At 41.6% G+C, this 18,147-nt stretch overlaps 1 long non-coding RNA gene across 2 annotated transcripts; it reads left to right on the plus strand.

Moving 5' to 3' along the window:
- Positions 1–1,065: 1,065 nt before the first annotated feature.
- On the plus strand, positions 1,066–13,828 carry LOC133279002 (uncharacterized). Of its 2 annotated transcripts, none has more exons than XR_009746745.1 (4): positions 1,066–1,243; positions 9,043–9,153; positions 12,028–12,171; positions 12,969–13,828. It is a non-coding gene; the product is annotated as an uncharacterized LOC133279002 (long non-coding RNA). The 2 variants fall into 2 exon arrangements; XR_009746744.1 differs by having other exon boundaries at positions 1,071–1,243; positions 9,043–9,117.
- The last annotated feature ends 4,319 nt before the right edge of the window (positions 13,829–18,147 follow it).

The raw sequence follows: 18,147 nt of genomic DNA on the forward strand, positions 1-18,147 counted from the left end.
TAAGAGAGAGAACAGCAAATTATCTCACATCAAACTCTAGAAGGTGAAGGCATTATAGACAGCTTTTTATTTACCAACATGTAAGCCTATTCTTGAAAGAGTTCAATGATTTAAGATGAAAAAGCCAAAATGTTGTGCATCGTTTCTCCATGGCTGGTCCCAAGAGGGCAAAATACTACACTTCTTGACTTACAACCATGATAACTCCATTGACTTCATCTTGAACTAACGTCCATACTATAAGGGAAAAAAACAACCATGTTGTTTGCCTTTAATGAAAAGATTTGATGACCAACATGCAGGTCAGACTCATCCCTGGTTTAGTTCTAAGCTCAATAATGCCCCTGGGATATGAAGGGGATATGAAGCATGTAGTCTGGAGCTGGTTGAAGAGCAGAAATTCTTCTAGGAGAAGAACTCAAAGTTTTGGCATTTAAAGTTACCATAAACCCCCCAAAATTAGATATTTCTCTGTGGAAATTTTTTCTCTGAAAGAATATGAATAAAATAGAAGGTTGGCCTAGTAGTAATGTTTAGTTTCAAATTCAACTTTTAAAATTAGTTCTATTCAGTATGAGATAAATGCAAAAATAATTAAAATTGCAGAACAAAATTATCTCAAATGTCTTGAAATGAACTATTTCAGCAATGTCAGTTATTCCCTCTGTTCCTCCCCTGAACATTGCTTTCCCGTTTCAACCCTGAAGTAATGAAGTTTAGGAGGAAGTGATCTGATAATCCCAAACTGAAGCTGATCTAATAATCATGATCTGAGTTTTCTGTTGAAATGCATTTTAGTGTCAGGTTGGTTTGAGAAGAATATATACATATTCAGAGTGTTGCCAGCTCAGGTTCCAAATGAAAATGTGTGGGGTGAAGGTCACAGTTTATGAAAAAGTTGATAGAAATTGCAGGTTTGTGGTTTTTAGTAGAAGTGCACCAACAGAAGTGGCTGAGAATTCAGAAATGTTTATCGGAAGCTACAAGGAGAGAATTTACATTAAAAAAAAAAAAAAGTCTCATTTCCTTCCGGTTTACAGACATCTAAACATTTCTTTTGACCTAATGTGGTATGAAGGGTGGGGTGAGGCCAGAAGGGGTGTGATATGGGGTACTACTTCTCCAATGAGTCCATTTTGATTGCAGATCTGAAAGCATCTTTTCAAAATGGCAAGTGAGGTGGTTTATGCAGAGGTATTGCCCAAGGAAAGAGTGCGTTTTACTTCACAAACTTCAGATACAGGTAAAAAACGGGCATCTTAATATTACTTACTTTTTCCGTTGCTTGGTGACGCATTCTGTAAACTTTAATTTGTTCTTAAATCAAAGCATGAAGTTAAGTCATGCTGAAAGCATTTTCATAACTATTAATCTCCATCTCTGTTTATTATAAATCTATTCGCTTGGAAAATTCATGTTTATTAATAGAAGTAATATTGAATTCTAGCAAAAGTAAGGAATGACCTTTAAAATCCCATTCTGGATTTCAGTAGTATGGCTGAAATGTGCTGTTTCTGAAACATGTTAATGATCAGACATTGAAGATATTAATACAGAGTATTGGAAACACTGGCAGTTACAGTACACTGATAGCACTGAATGGGCTCCTCTCTCCTGCAATACATTTGCATTTTATATTTAATTTGATTCATTTTGTAAACACCAGAAATATTTTAAATTGTAGAATGATAGTTCTTTCTCTTCTCTTTTCTCTTTTCTCTTTTCTTTTCTTTTTTTTCTTTTCTTTTTTCTTCTTTCTCCTTTTCTCCCTTTCTCCTTTCATTCTCCCTTTCTTTCTCCCTTTCTTTTTCCCTTTCTCCCTCTCTCTCTTTCTCTCTTTCTTTTTCTCTTTCTCTCTCTTTCTTCTTTTTCTTTCTTCTTTTCTTCCTTTTTCTTCCTTTCTTTCTTCCTTTCTTTCTTTGTTTTTTCTTCTCTCTCTGCCTCTCTCTGCCTCTTCTAGAAGTTCTGTGTTGAGAAACCTACACATCAGAATCAATAGAGGTTTATATAATTTTGAAAATTGCTGCTTCTACAATTTGTGTGTGACATACTGATGTCTTCAACTATAAAACTGCATGACTTCAAAAATTTATTTTCAAGAAATAAAGCACAGAATATAACAATTAATGGATATGATTAGGAATACTTCATGTTTTTAAAACAAAGTACTAAGTTTTATTTTTAAAATCCTGATAAATAAATAGATCTTTGCTAGTTATAAGACAATTACGTATAGGAAATTTATTTAAAATTATAATGTTCAGAGGTCACAGTATGAAAGAAAAATGTGTCCTGAATATGTTAGCAAAGCAAAATTTATTCTATAAGTTTTGTAGATTCCTCCTTGGGACATGGTACTAAAAGTACAGGTACGACCTCCTTGTCTTTCATGTGTTAACTCAGTTTGCCCCTTAGATTGTGTGATCAGTTCACGGTAAAAAAGCGGTACTGCCAGGACAATCTCCATTATCCCAGTGTAGAACTACGCCATAAGTACTTACAGAAAAGCACACACATGCCTAGTAGAACCAGACATTTGTACAAAATGTTTCAAAATTTGAGAGCATAAAAGTCTGTTCCATATTTTTTATTTTTCTCACCTGAAACTATTCTTTAAATGTACAGTTGTATTTTATAGTCCCAAGTGCTTTCATGCAGCTTCATAATGAACTTCAATGAATTATGCTTAGAAATTGCTGTTGTAAGTGATCCTGAGAGCCCTGTAACCCAGTAACGTACTTGTGAAAGTAACCAGGATGAGAAGCTTGGAAAGAGAGTGCTTAAAAAAAAAAAAAAGAATGATGGCCAATTGTGAGGCTAATTCAGTAACCAAATTCCAGGCAAAATGTGTTTCTTCTGCTTTAGAGTGTGACAACATGGTGTTTACTCCTCCATAAGCTTTTGGGAAAACCTTTTCAATTGCAATGACTATATGCTTGTTACTTCTGTGAATCTTGCATCCCTTGTGGTGTCCTAAGAAATGCTTTTCTTTAGTAGCATCCTAAAGTAATTTCTTCTACAAGCTGATTGTAATATCTTTCATGAAGAAATACTTCGAGATTGAATTTCTAAAACTATCGGTGTGTCCTCATTATAAAGTAAAAAAAAACCTATCTATATTATTATAGAAATATATAAACATACATAGAATATAACATAAAATATATATAATATAAAATACATAGTATATAATATGTACCATATAATATACAATACATAACATATAGTATGTAATCTGTAATCTAGAATATATAATATTAAATGTGTAATATGCATATATAATTTATTATATAAAGTATAAATATATATAACATAAAATGTTTTTGTGTTCTTATATATGTAAATTTCCATTATATGTTTTTACAGTATCTTCGATTTCCACATGTGCTCAATTGCTTTCATAGTTAAGAGCATGAGCTAAGGGAAACTGTCGTCCTCATTGTCTGCCAAACGCTGTTAACTGCTCTGACTCCTTGCCTGCTGCGCAAGCAAGATGCTGCATTCAGCATGGTAGGGATTTGATAATGCTTGGCACTAAAAAAAGTTTAGATTCAGTATCTTTCATAAGCCTAAGGTAGACCGCAGCAGCTTTGACAGTCCTTAGGAGGTTGCTTTTCTTCAGGCAAACGCGTGGTATTTTCTGTGCTACAGTGAGTTCAGAGTTAAGTTGGTTGTCATCCACCTGCCTGAAAAAGCTCAAAGGAAGCAGTTGCTGTCTTACTCCATGCGTATTTTACATTAGATCATTGATACATCAAGACTTGGAAAGGCTAAAGTTGCTCCTGTGAGACAGGAATAGCCTTGGCCAGCAAAGAAAAGGGGTTTCATACTGCCCTGCCTCTGAGCATGTTTTGGAGAGACTTCAGTGTTTGTGCTCTCTTATCTGATTACATAGCTCTCAGTTTGGTCTGCTTCCCCATGCCTACTATGCCTGTCCCCTAGCTAGTCTGCACCCCGCTTCTCCTCTTCCTTTGATCCTCTTCTACTTCTTTGATTGTTATGGATGTGGTGGATAGAGTTTAATCTCCACGTTTCTGGGCTTGACCTACATTTTGCACTGCTGAAGTCTGCATTTGCTCCTGTTCCCCATGGCACTTTAGAGGATAATCTGTTTTTTCTGTTAAGAAAAAAACACATCTTATTTCAGACACTATCAGCAAGCAAATTTGATGTAAGTAGCTCTTGGGAAAACAGCTAAAACATGCAAAGCAGGAAACCTACAAGGCAGTGTTGATATAAAAATATAGCTTTTTCTTCCTTCCTTCCTCTGCCACACCTAGCCAAAAGTGCTGGTCAGTCAGGCATGTCCCATAGCACACTGCTTCCCCTCTCCCCCTTACTCTGACAGTTCATCTGCGGATTTAATATCACAAGATGAAGGATAAACTGTGACATTAGGCAGTTCACCCCCTCATTAAGTCTCTAATCATCTTCCTTTTCCCAAGAGCTTTTCTAATTGTACGATAGTGATGATTTGGGCCAACAGTCCTGCAGACACCCTCTGGGCAGTGAGATGTCTTCTGGGAGTACCTTTAAGTTTATAAATTTGAAAGCACTGCCTATGTGATGCAGCTCTTAATAGAGGTCAGGTACTTAAACATCATCTTTGCCTTCATTGAGCTTTACATCTAACACTGGCCACGGAGCTAAACAGTCAAAAGAGGCCACTCCTTTTACAGTTATAGTGAAACAGATCTCTTCTGTTATGTAGACGGCCAGTGTAAGCATCCATACATAATAACAGGTAAGTATAGACAAAACCTCCTAAGATAAGGAGAGCAATGCTTAGCTCTCGATGTTAAAGCAAAGCAACCTCAGAAATCCACCCACTTTGTCAGGAAAATGGCTGCTGCTGAAAATCCCGTTGCCACTTCCTTTTCCAGCCCAGCTTGCATTTGTGTTGGCAAAACTTCCCAGGTGACTAAGCACTCCTGAGAGCCTCTCAGATGAAAACTCTCCCCTGTTGAAGCTTGGGTGGGCAGGAAACGTATGGGTTTCCAGGCAATCCCACTCCTGTGGGAAACTGCCCTGACAACGTTTTCAATGCTCTCCCTTGGTTGTAAAACTCTTATAACACATGACTGAAAACATTCTTTTAATGGTTGCAACCGTGCTGGTGGTTACCAGGGCATATGGGGGGGTTGTACTGGCTGACCACCAGATACGTAATGGGGAGATCTCCAGCAGCCCCTGGTATGTGCATTGACCTTTGCCCTGTCAAATTTGAAAGCCTAATATGAGATAGTGCTATAGAAGGTGCTAGAGTGCCTGCCACATGCTCCATGCATAGCAAGAGGCAATCCTTTTGCATTTGGAAGGTATGTCTCCCAGTAATAGAAAAGCTAAGGCTTATTTTGCCTGAATGTGCTCCGTCTAAAGGCAGCCATGTCTTAGCCTGGTATGTGAAACGTGGGTTTCCAAGCCCAAGGGAATGGGTGTCTCAACTCAGTGGAGAATGAAGGCTGCTGCAATTTGAGTGGTGGTGCCAACTCTGCATCAAAGATGGAAAGTTTCCTTTGCACATGGCTCTTAGTTATGGAAAGCATATGTCCAGGTGTCCTGGGTTCAGCAGTAGCAGAGGTATGACCTCTGCTACCTGACCCAAGCTATCCAAAGAGGTACTCCATACCTCTTGGCATGTCATGCCCAGGATGTAACTGGGAGTTAGCCGGAAGGGCTGGGAGACTGCAGGGTTGGAGAAGGTATGGGTCGGTGCTTGGTTGGGCTGGGGGGGGGCTAGTTATTGGTTGGCTGGTGATGAGGTGATGTATTCTCTTCCCTTGTTATTTCCTTTATCATTGTTATTATTGGTGGTAGCAATAGTGATTTGTGTTATACCTTAGTTACTAAACTGTTCTTATCTCAGCCTGTGGGAGTTGCATTCTTTTCGATTCTCCTCTCCATCCCCCCGGGAGTAGGGGGAGGGAAAGAGGGGGGGAATGAGTGAACGAGCTGCCTGGCTGGGTTTAAACCACGACAGTTCTTTTTGGTGCCCAACGTGGGGCTCGAGGGGTTGAGATAACGACAGATCTGACAGGATTAATAGTCACTCGTCACAATGCTGATTTATTGGCTCTCAGAGTTGTTCTTGTTGATCTCACAGCTTCAGAATGTTGTAACTTACTTAGAGCCGGTATTTGTTGTGTTAGTGTTTATCAAGTGTGGGGCCTGGGCTAAGGTTCTTGTCTCACTGTGCTTTATGGCAATGGCTTGTAACACGGGCGGGCTCCAGCAGCAGGGCGGGACGGACGTGGCTGTGGACTTGTACCTGGCCGTCCGGCTGCTCTTCACCGTCCTGGCCCTCACCCTACTCTCCATCTTCGTGAGGCTGCGGGGAGCCGAGGGGGAGCGGCCCCGGGAGCCGGCGGCTGCTGAAGCGGCCCGGGAGAGCGGCCCCGGGGACCAAGCGGCGGCGGGAGCGGGGCCGGAGGCCGCGAGGGGAAGGCTGCCGGTGGAGGAGGTCGGGGCGGTCGAGGAGAGGAAGGAGGCGGCTGCCGAGCAGCGGGAGAAGGCGGCGGAGGAGCCGAGCCCCGCGGAGGAGCCCAGCTCCGCGACGACCGAGAGCATTCCCCGGCAGCCACCCGCCGAGCCCCAGGAGGATGCAGGAGACCACGCAGCATTTCCCAGCAAGGCAGAGGAGAAAGAGCTGGACTCAGGAAAAGAGAAGCTGGTGGTGGGAGAGCCGGCAAGCACAGCAGCTACACCAGCCCCAGTGACAAGTACAGCAGCATCAACTGAGAGTTCTGAAGGTTTTGAATGGCCTTTGGGTATCCTTGGGACCTGCCTGCTGATTGTGATGGGGATCAGCATGTTGGCACACATACAGACTGTGTTTTACCCACAACCATTTTGTCTGATCTCAAAAGTTAAACAGAGTCAGGTTTGGGTCTTGTCTGGGGTTAGACGACAATATAGGGGGACCAGGAGATTTTCCCTAAGGCTGGAAAGTCATGAGTGGCAGGGTGTGTGGGACAGTATGGGCAAGTATCTAGTCCACTGGGCCCCTCCAGTGCTTTGGAAGCGTCGGAGATGGAGGGCAGATGTATGGAGTCCCCAGCAACAAGCTGCAGAAAGGGGACAGTGAATTATTTTGAGCCTGGTGGGCCCATGGCATTTCGGGCCATCAGAGCAGAGATGCAACATAGAGATGGACTCATGATCAAGGGGTGGACTTAGGAATGGATGCTACTGCCCAGGTTGTTCACGAGTGTGAACACTGCACACAGTCTCTCCTGCTCTGGAAGACTGTTACAAGAGATGGAGCCTGACATCATGGACAGATGGATTTAGCAACTTTATAGGGACTGGTCCATGCACTAAGATAAGAGTGATGGTATATTGAAAATGTGGGATCTGAGCATGATGTGAATGGTATGGAATAAGGGGTGGATAATGTCCTGGGTTCAGCAGTAGCAGTTATTTTTCTCCTTCTTGGTAGCTGGTGCAGTGCAGTGTTTTGACTTTCAGCTCGGGAACAGAGCTGATAACAATGATGTTTTGGTTTGGCCAAGGACTTTGTGAGCCTCATGCTCTGCCAGGGAGGAGGGGAAGCCGGGAGGAAGCAGAGACAGGACACCTGACCCAAACTGACCAAAGAGCTATTCCATACCACAGCACGTCATGCCCAGGATGTAACTGGGAGTTAGCCCAGAAGGGCTGGGGGGACTGCAGGGTTGGAGGAGGTATGCGTCGGTGCTTGGTCGGGCTGGGGGGGGCGAGTTATCGGTTGGCTGGTGGTGAGGTGATGTATTCTCTTCCCTTGTTATTTTCTTTATCATTGTTGTTGTTGGTAGTAGCAGTAGTGATTTGTGTTATACCTTAGTTACTAAACTGTTCTTATCTCAGCCTGTGGGAGTTGCATTCTTTTCGATTCTCCTCTCCATCCCTCTGGGAGTAGGGGCGGTGAGTGAGTGAATGAGTTACCTGACTGGGTTTAAACCACAACAATGGGCACTGACAGAGGAGAGGACCTCCTCTGCTGACAAATGAGAATGGTCATGAATTAAGCAAAGCAATAAAGATTCAGATAAGTCTATTGTTAAGTCTTCTCGGGACAAGTTTCTGTGTTCTGTGACTCTGTGACTAGCAATGGGAGGCGGGGGGGGGTGTGGGGGGGGGAACACAACGACTGGGGGGGGAAGGAAGTTCTGGTGGAAAATCGACTACAAACAAGCCCCCCTCTTTTTGAGGAGAAAGCTGAATTCATGGTGTGTACTGAAAATCTGTGCTCTGTCTGCAGTAGTGCTTACCAATGATTAATTAAAACCTCATTTAAATACATGGAAGAATGAACTTGAGGAACAAAAAATCTGTGGATGAAATGGAAACAGTATGTTTATATTTTGCATAATGTTTTACATTTGGTGATTTACTGTGAATTTTTAAAAATTCTATTTAATTCATAAGTGATTGAAAAGCAGCTTGTCTCTGCTCTACCCACATGTATAATTTTGTTCCAATGGGAATTGTGCTCCTCTTTATAAAACAAGACACAGTAGAAAACTGGTGTGCTTCATGACCATATGCAAGATCTGAATTCACTTGGAAGAAAAAGTTTATTGAGAAGTAAACAGAAAAAACTAATTTAGCCAAAAAAGTTGCCATTGATTGACTTCTGCTTACAGATTGACTGAACGTATACATGCATGTCTAAGATATGGAATACTAAGAAAGAAACTGAACTAATAATAGTTTAGTGTGTGATAACCTACAGTCACTTAAAGGGGTTTTTAATTTTCTAAAATTTAACAATAACTTTTGTTATTTATTTGGAAAACTGCACAGCAGGACACTTATTTGCATGAACTTTTCCATGTTTTCCACTTATTTGCATTAACTTCTTTTTGTCACGTTCATTCAATGCCACACAAATATTACCTAGAAAAGAAAAAAACAAACCAAAAAACCACAACCTCTCTTGTGTCTGCTTGGTCTTCCCACTGTCTCAGAGAAGGACTGATGCCGTAGGGTACTGGATGCAATGAGAATGGCAAAGGCTGACTTTGGGCAGGTTATCTATTGTAGCACTTTTTGTCTTTACAGGTGATCCAACCGCATACGCGGAGGTGAATGTGAAATGGCACAGACCTGACAGCACACCCAAGACTACACATGCAGGTACTGCAGTACTGCAGGACACTTCACATTTTCTCAGTATGCTTTATGCTTTTTGTATGCCATTATAATTACATCTAGTGGAGGAGTTTGTCAGGGCTAGGTGCCCGAAGAGATGCTGGTGTGATCTAAGCAAATTAAAAGACCTTCAAAACCTTTTCCAGCTGCTGGTTTTCCCAATAAGTGCCTGAAGGCTACTGGTGACAGTGTGTTCAGTGTCAGCAAGTGGAGTCACAGGCCCCCAGGTTTTCATTAGGCTGAACTTTCTGTGCCTCAGCCCCAGCTAAGGCCATGAGGATCCACAGGGTTGGTGTCCCTTTCCTCTGGGACTCAAGTCAAGTGAACCTTGGGCTTATTTCTGTGCTACTCATACGGACAGCATCTGGGAGCAAAGAATGGCCCCAGGGCCTGTTGGTGCAGACAGATTTCCCTCCACAGGCCTCAGTGCAAGCCATGCTGGACCAAACCAGCCCCTGGCCACTTTACCTCCTTTGGGCTCCGTGAGACCTGTCTGTCCATGCATTCTGTTTCAGAAATGCCTGTATTTAAAAGGCTGTGTTGTACCTCACCAAAGTGTGTGGGTTTTTTAAAAGCACAGCACAGACAACGTTGCAATATGCTGCTGGGAGCATAATAAGGGGTCTCATGTAGATCATGGGAACGTCCACTGGGGCTGTTGCTGGACATCAGTTCTGGGTGTAAAAGAGGGAGTAACATCTAGGAGTAAAAACTGTGGGAAAGGAACGGTTCTCGGCAATATGACTTGCTTTCTTCTAAGAAGGGACCAGATAGCTCACCCTAGAAGAATCCCAGAAGAAAAGGAACATGCATCATGCAGGCAGTGTAGTCCACTGGAGGTCCAGGACCTGGTAGCAGGAAAAACTGCCATTACATACCTCTAGTGAGTTAGACCCACATAAAACATAGCAACTCTCCACCCGGCCAGCAGCACACTTTTCCAGGTATGGGACAGTATCACTTGCTGTCTTTGCTGCAGGTCATTTTGATCCATTTTTCCCTGCTTCCCATTCTTGAGGGATGCTCAGAACATGTGGTTAAAATGCATTTTGCAGTAAAGGCACTTACAAACTCTTCTGCTCTTTTGAGCAACAATTTCTGTCTATTGTTTTTCATTTCCAAATACATTAGGGTGAATGAAAGGGTCAGAAATAGTATTTAAAGCACAGAAAATTAGTTACTTTCGGAAAGTGATAGCTAGAAAGCAAAAATTAGGTTTTGAAAAGTTATTTTACAAGATAAATTGCATCTATCTTTTCTTAAGTAAATCTTAAGATGCCTTAAACTGTTTTCTCAAACTGTGTAACCAATCCTGAAAGTAAATCTGATTCTTCAAAGTGAAAGAATATATTGGGTATGAGTTTTAACTCATGAAAAAAAAGAAGGAAAGAAAATCTGTGCAATTCATAGGAACAATTAAGATATTTATAGAATAAATGTTAGCAGAAAACACTAGTGAGAACAAATGTTTCCATTTGTGGCTTAATTTGGCCTTACCACAAGGAAAAAGAAACTGAAAGCTTCCGATCGTCTTTCTGATTAAGAGTAGCAGTCAGGCAGATGAGAGAGTGGGCCAAGTGGAGATCTCAGTCCTCCTGTTACAAAGGCAAAACTAGTTTCTTGCTTTCATTTAAATGTCCTCTGGTTTTATGCCAGTGAAACCAGGACTGGACTGCAGCATGAAAAGTGTTGTCTGTAATGCTGTTTTTGATATACCACTATCAGCCCACCTGTTTGTTTGCTGCCTTTTTATATCCCAGTTCTCCCTTCCTTCCTTCCTTTCTTTAATTCTGCCTACACTGCCTATATGTCCAGGTGATCAGAATTTTGTTCAAGGAATTTTACAAGCCATATGATATGTATATGGATAAATGCGATCGGTGAGCCTTGTCCCTTCCCATTCTTCACTGAAATACCTTTAAAATCATAGAAGTCAGGTGTTCGATCTAATTCTAGATTGTTGGGTTTTTTTACCATACGGATCAGCCTAGAAAGTGTTAAGGAATGGGGATCAAAAGAACACAATGGTCCTGGGCAGGATTACAGTTGGAGCAGAAAATGATGGAGGCAGGAATTTGACTAAATAAACATGTACTGCTTTGTTATGCTTAAAAAGGGTAATCATCTGGGGAAAGAGCCTCTAGAATTTCAAATTACCCATAAAACCTTTTGTTAAAGCCTTCGTGTGAACTTCAGTATTTCCTTGGGGGTCTTCAGTTGTGTAACCTCAGAAAAATAGCCCATAGTAGCATGACCCTTGCAAGCTACTCTCCAAGGGAAAGGCAGGGTATATTCCAGAGCGAGAAGCACTGGCTGTGCAGGGCTTGCAGGCAAACTGAATGGCAAAGTGTTCATACAGCAGTGTTGGCAAAGCTGTCCACTGCAACAGAAGGTGAGAGCTCACATTTCTAAGCATCTTCTCAACAAGTATGAAAAAATCAGGACTGGCCCGGAAGAGGGTTCTTCAGACCCTGAAAATGTGATTTTATATATAAACATACATATATACACGTTTATATACATGTAAACCTATATACATATATAAATATATAAAGTGACGGGATTATTTTTTTTTTTTTTACTTAATATCTAAAATGCTGGGACCCACTGCTTTCCAGTTTTCAGGCATCTGGTTTTTGGTTAAGAAAAGAATTTCCAAAGCAAGATTTAGCTTCTACAGGTACATTTAGCTGAAAAAACTTCGAAAAGTTTTCAGCTGCATTTGCAGCACACTGAGAATATCCTCATGAACTTGCTCTTCAAACAGGTGATAGATCTATAGCATGCAGTGCAACACATTCCTGCTACAATGATTTTGCATACTGCCATAGCTCGGAACAACAGCTGACTTGCTTCTGCCTGTGGTGAGACCCCTCTCCCTTATTCCTTTGGCAGTGACCTGTTTCGAGAATTCACACTGGTGTTACATTGCTGTCGCCCTATACTTCACTGCAGTGATTCTGCTCATCACTGTTATCCTCTTGGCAGTGAAATGTCACAACCTCTGAGACAGATGTTGCCATCCTCCTGATGCACAGAGTAAGCCATTTTTATATTTATGTTTTCATACAATACAGTTGCATCTATGAGAGAAGATGCAAGGAAGCGTCCCAAGCCAAATGCTAAGGTCACCATCACAAATTCAACCAGCCAGCCATTCACAGTGACACTAGATAACATCTAGCTGCTGATGTATGCTGCAATTAATGGAGCAGCTTCAGCAGAACTCTAGGTATTGTTTCTGCTGCTTTTAATTTAATCACTTAATCATAGGTGTCTTGCAACTGTGGAGTGAAATAATGCCTCGGGTCTGCCATGACAAGAAACAAGCACAGGGCTGGGTGCAGCTGGAGGTGATTTCCATAACCACTAGGGTTGACAACCAGGATTGACAGTAACCTGGTGAAGGGAGGGGAGACAAGCCACCTGTGTTGTTCAGTCTGGGATTTGAAGGAAACCAAGAGAACAGTTGTCTGATTTGGATTCGGTATGTTAGTGAACAGCCCTTCAGAGAAAACCTTCCCATCCACACCTAGTGCTTCCTGTAGAGATACAAAGCATGTTTAATTAATCCTCCAGGCCACTCTCTCTGGAAGCCATCACTGACCATGCTGAAGACACCATGCCCCATCCAATGCCAGGACCAGTGCCCCTGTCACTGAGCATCTCAGAAGTCATGTGTCTGCATGATCATGCCTCCATCCCAAGGCATGGCATATCTTACCATGGTCCACGTGGCAAATGAGTGCCCTCTCTTCACTGGCAGGACACTCACAGCAGATTGAACTTCAGTGAGATACTCTACGTCTGTTTGCTCTTGTCTCTCTTACTTACAGATAACTCGGCAGAGGAAGGCTCTGTTTCCTCAACAAAACAAGACATAATGCTTGTTTATTTTTACATTATTTTCTCTGAAGAGACCTTTATGAAAGAAGACATGACATCAGTCAGATCACTCTTCAGTTCCGTCTTTCAGGGTCTCCATTAAACCTCTAATCTCTCCATATATGGACAAAACATATATTATTATTTGGAATTTGCTTAATCCTGTAACATGAGCAACCATCCAATTATAATGGTGCATGCACCAAGGAATGAGCTCAAGCTGCTGCTTTGAAAGCTGAATTTGGATCTTGTCTAGACAACACAACTGACCCTGCGGACCAGTTTGAGACATCACTTTTATTTCACACCTGACTTGATTTTGCAGCAATCTGCAATATAAATAAGCTTTTAGATTAGGTATGTGCAAGTGCAAAAACTCATAGATAAAACAGGGAATGTGAAAGATTGCACTGAACTTTTTTACAAAGCCTAGGTTTGGATGTGATTTTTCTTCTCCCAACAGCTTTTAGTGGGATTTGCATGAAAGGGGTGTTGAAAGTGCAAGAAACTGTATTCGTTTAGTAGAGAAGTCTCATTCTCATCCCCCCACCGGCTTGAACAAAATTATTTTGTTCTACTTGTTCAGAAGAGCTTCTCACAGAAATACAATATGTTGTTTCTGTCTTCGGGCAGTAATTCATTCTGTATTTGTTTTGTTTTGTTTTGTTTTTTTCCAAATCCTGTATCTTCAGTTAGATCAGTCCTGCACTGGAACTGAGCCACCTTAGGGTTGAGATGCATTTGTCTGTAATTACTATTTTTTATTATTTTTTATATGCACCAGAAATCAATAAAGAGATTTAGTAAAGCACTTAATATGTTGGTGGTTGTTCTTATGTTAGACTAGAAGAAATATAACATTCAGTATTTGTATGGCTGTAACACCTTTTAGCTGTTGTCATAATGCAGGATGCTGTCCTGGTAAATACTAAAGACAGAATCCCTGCCCCATGGAGCAGAGCACCATATGAGTAGTAGAAGTACATGGTTGTTTTTCTTCAGATCATCCTTTTGTTTGCCAGATGCTCCGGGATAAATCCAGGTCTTCAAATACCATGGAAAAAGTAGTGTTTAAAAAACAAAGATAAGAAAAGAAGAGGTAGTTGGTAACATTTTTATCTGAAATGGACCTGTGTGTTTTTGTCATTCACTAAATTGATCTGGTTTGGCTGGAAGAATCTTAAGATAGATATCTCACATCAGTCTCCCAGATAACCCCTACACAGGCAGATCTACAGGAATTTCAGCGGCAGGTCCTAGCATCTCAAAGGCAACCACTTGAGTTGTGCAGACAACTGGGTAAGAAGCATGCATATACTGCCCAGTGACTCTGAAGGGGGAAAGTACTCTTATTAAAATGAGTTTTAACTAAACCTGAAGTGACTGGGTTTTTTTGCTGGTTACTGAGAATCTGGGACACCAGCCAAAACCTATTGTGGTTTTGGCAATCCACTATAGCATTTAAGGCTAGTTTAACAAACTTAAATCTGAGCTTCATGCTCCATAGGCAGAGAATACACTTGTGTTCTCTGAATCTGGGTGGGTTTGTCAATGTTTATAACCTAACTAGCAATGCTGTAGCAGGAAGTATTTCCCAGCTGATGGCTCTTGGCAGATAGAAAGCTACACATGGGCAGGTTTGCAGTGGGTTCTTGTAGATCCCTTTGGGCTTCAGTTACTTTTTGGCCAGTGCAGCCACACCAGTTGATCAGCTCTCTGCTTCATCAGCCTGGTTGCTCTCAGGGACAGCGTGTGGTAGTTTCTCATCCTAGCAATATTAGGGATATGGGCAAACCAAATGACTCTCTCCTCGGAACTGTTTCATGTTCACACCCTCCTACTCCTAAACATAAAGTCAAACTCCTTCTTAAACACTGCCTGAGAGGAAAATGCCCTATCTGTTACTGAGTTGTTTAAACCAGGTTGTGTGGTCATTGGTAATATATATGACATCACACATATAACACATGGTATCTAAAAAATCATATGTGACTATATGATAAATCTGTATGTGATATATGTGACTATATGGTAAATCTGGCACTAGGGAGTTGTCTCTCTTCTTTGTTTCCTCTCTCCTTTTCCCTGGAGCTTCCACAATTCCTTATATTGCATTTTTTTATCCCTCTGGCTTCAGACACATCCCGGGGCTATGAGTAACACTCATTCCTGCTGTTCTGGCTTGGCCTCTTTTTTCCTGGCCATTCAGCCATTCTTTCAGACCTGGCTGATAAGCACCATCCCTTTTGTTTGTGGACACAGTAATGCATGCATAAAGACTGAAGGAGATAATGAAAAGAATGCAAACAAGACACAAAAAAAGGACAACCTTGATTAAACTGTACAGCCTAAGGGAAACATTTCAGGACCTTGATGAAGGCAAATATAAAAATGTAAAAAGAACAACTAAAATCCTAAACTAGGGGTAGCTTCAAACCATTTTCTTTGGAAATTCCGCATACTCTTTTTAAAGGCTGCAGTGTGGGAATAGGAGGGACAGGGGCTTGCCTTAAGAAGAAGGTACTATCATTCATCTTTTCAACCCTGTACACCTTCTTTCCTAGCCAGCCAAATTCTGAGCTAGCAGAACACTCAATATTCAGGCTCTGCTTAGCAATTCTCACCACTGCATAAATTCCTGAGAGAAATTGTAACAAAGTCTACGTATGTGGAAAGCAACAGAAATGTTGCTGTGGCTAATAGGTGGCATCAAGTCACCAAGTGAGAACTTCGCTAGAAAAAGCTCTCTACCTGCCTATGCAGAAAATCATCCTAGAGCAAAGCCATCCTTACAAGCAGGAGAACCTCAGAGTGGAGATCTGATCCCAGTTGTGTCCTGCTTCCATGCACATGAAAGATATGAGACAACTAACTGTGCTTGGGCAGCAAGGGAGCCATGGCACGTCCTAGCAGGTCCTCCAGCAGAAATGCCTGGGAGACTGATGATCTGGTTAGGACCTGTGCTGTGAACATGGAGAAACTTTCATGAGCTGTACTGCTTCATTTTGTACCTTTCATAGGGCTTGCTTGCCTGCAACTGAATGTTTGGTGTGCACATGCTCAAGATGTTTTGCTCTTCATAAATAAGCCAAAGACTCCATCACTTCCTGGACTTCCAGTGTCTTGGAATGGTAAAACTCACACAGCTCCTCCTAAATGACAGAATATATCATAGCCTGCTGTCTTTGAAATAAATCAGCTAACCACTTACCTGCACAGCTGGACTCTCCAGCCCATACAGGCAATCTTCTTTATAGGTAGGAGACTTGAATAGTTCACTCTTAAATGTCTTTTCTTTTTGCTACAGTAAAGTTCACTGGGGAGGAGAGCTTTCTTCAAACACATTAGGATCTCTTCCTCTCTACTCTCTGTCTGCCATGGGGGCTTCATTCAAGACAGCAGTAACATTGGAAAAGGTGGTGATACAAACACAAGGTAACTTTAGCACATTTTGAAGCTCATTGGTATTTCAGAGAAGAGATTTCACCTAGAACCCTTTCTTGCTTCAAGCTAAGAATTGGCTTGTCTGCATTCCTGAAGCAGCAAATACAGTGACTGCAACACCGCATGACCAGGCTGTACAAGATGTTCAATGATGGATAACGATGGATAAGAATCAGGCAGCCCTAGATGCCTTACTCATCAAACCTAGGTTTTCCCTCTGAATGAGTTGGTAGTATTAAAATATTGCAGAAGTCTCAAATGTATCTCACATTGCTTCTTGAATCTAAGCCACCCTCTCTCTGTACTGAACAGAAAACTACCTCTGGACTGGTCTGGACTAGCCCTGAACTCCAAGGATATTTTCAGAGCTGTATCATCAGAGTATTACAGTTCTGGTCCATTCAGACAAGCTTCCTTTGTTTTCACAGAGGACAAGCTGGGGACCAGGTCTATGGATATATATGTTCTTCAACAATACATCTGGGTTTGGTTTTTTCTTTTTTCTAATTGCAGTATGCTAGTCCTGTGTCTGGGGGTGCAAGTTCAAGATGATCCTCCTCTGCAAATAAAGTATGCACTGTCTTATATGTTACTGTACTCTTCAGGGACTGGGGGAAGGCAGAAGGTCTCCTAGTGCTTTTAGTTCTGATTTTCCCAAATACAGCTTTGACACAAAGGTGCAGAAAACCAACACATGCCCCCAGCTCCTAGGGATGTGCTAGAGGGTGATGAGGTAAACCAGAGCATCACACAATTTCACTATATTCCATTCTGTAATCCCAAATGAATTAGGAGCTGAACAGAGCATCGAAGAAGAGAACAATGTTATGGGGAAGAAATATCACCTCATTTTGTATGTTGTGTGCACTTTTGCATAAATGTTTCTCATGGTGATTCTGGTATCTTGGAATCTGGAAAACCACATGGGGACCTTAGGGGAGGAGAAGTGGAATCTAGTTTATGCATGGTCAGCTGGGCGGGCGCACAGTGGGCAATCACATGGTAAGTGAATTCGCTTCTTCTTGTTACTTTCCTATAGCTTTTCTTTAGTTATTGACCTAAAGTTAGACAGGGAGGTCAAATATATCCTCTGTTCAACTCTTTTTTTATTAGGATAGTTGGAATTTGGTGAAGAAGGGGTGGTTCCCATAGTCAACCACTCCTCAGCCATACATACCCTACCCCAGAGATTTTGTGAGGACATCAGATAAGAGCTATGCAGGAAAGAGAAATTGTGCTTTGGGGAAAAGTCCATTATTACAGTCATCAGTTTTGCTTCAAGGAGAATAAAGTACTGAATGATCAAATTTTATGTTATAAAGCATTTGGGGCAAAAATGGTGTTCCTCAAAATATTTATTTTCACTACAAATTAAGATGTGGTTTTATTTTAACTGGTTTCTATATTTTGTATTTTATTTCCCTGCTGGAATACAGAAAGGCAAGATCACAAGGGATCCTCTAAGACCACCCAAGAGAGTCCAGGCCTCTGCGTACTAAAGGGAGCTCTGCCTGAAAGTGCACCACAAGCAACACAAGATCTGTAGTGCTTTAGATGTTTCTGGAACTAAGAAAATACATTTTGAAATGAAAATTTGAAACTCTTTTCCTGAAACTAAGACAGGATATTAATTTCATTCTTTATGACTTAGTAATGCTTTGATGCAAGTATTGGGAGGGATTTTCT

The sequence above is a fragment of the Pezoporus flaviventris genome, unplaced genomic scaffold (assembly GCF_033815535.1).
Source record: "Pezoporus flaviventris isolate CSIRO_AGI_PZ_B2104156 unplaced genomic scaffold, CSIRO_AGI_Pfla_v1 ptg000070l, whole genome shotgun sequence".
NCBI classification, from domain to species: Eukaryota; Metazoa; Chordata; class Aves; order Psittaciformes; family Psittacidae; genus Pezoporus; species Pezoporus flaviventris.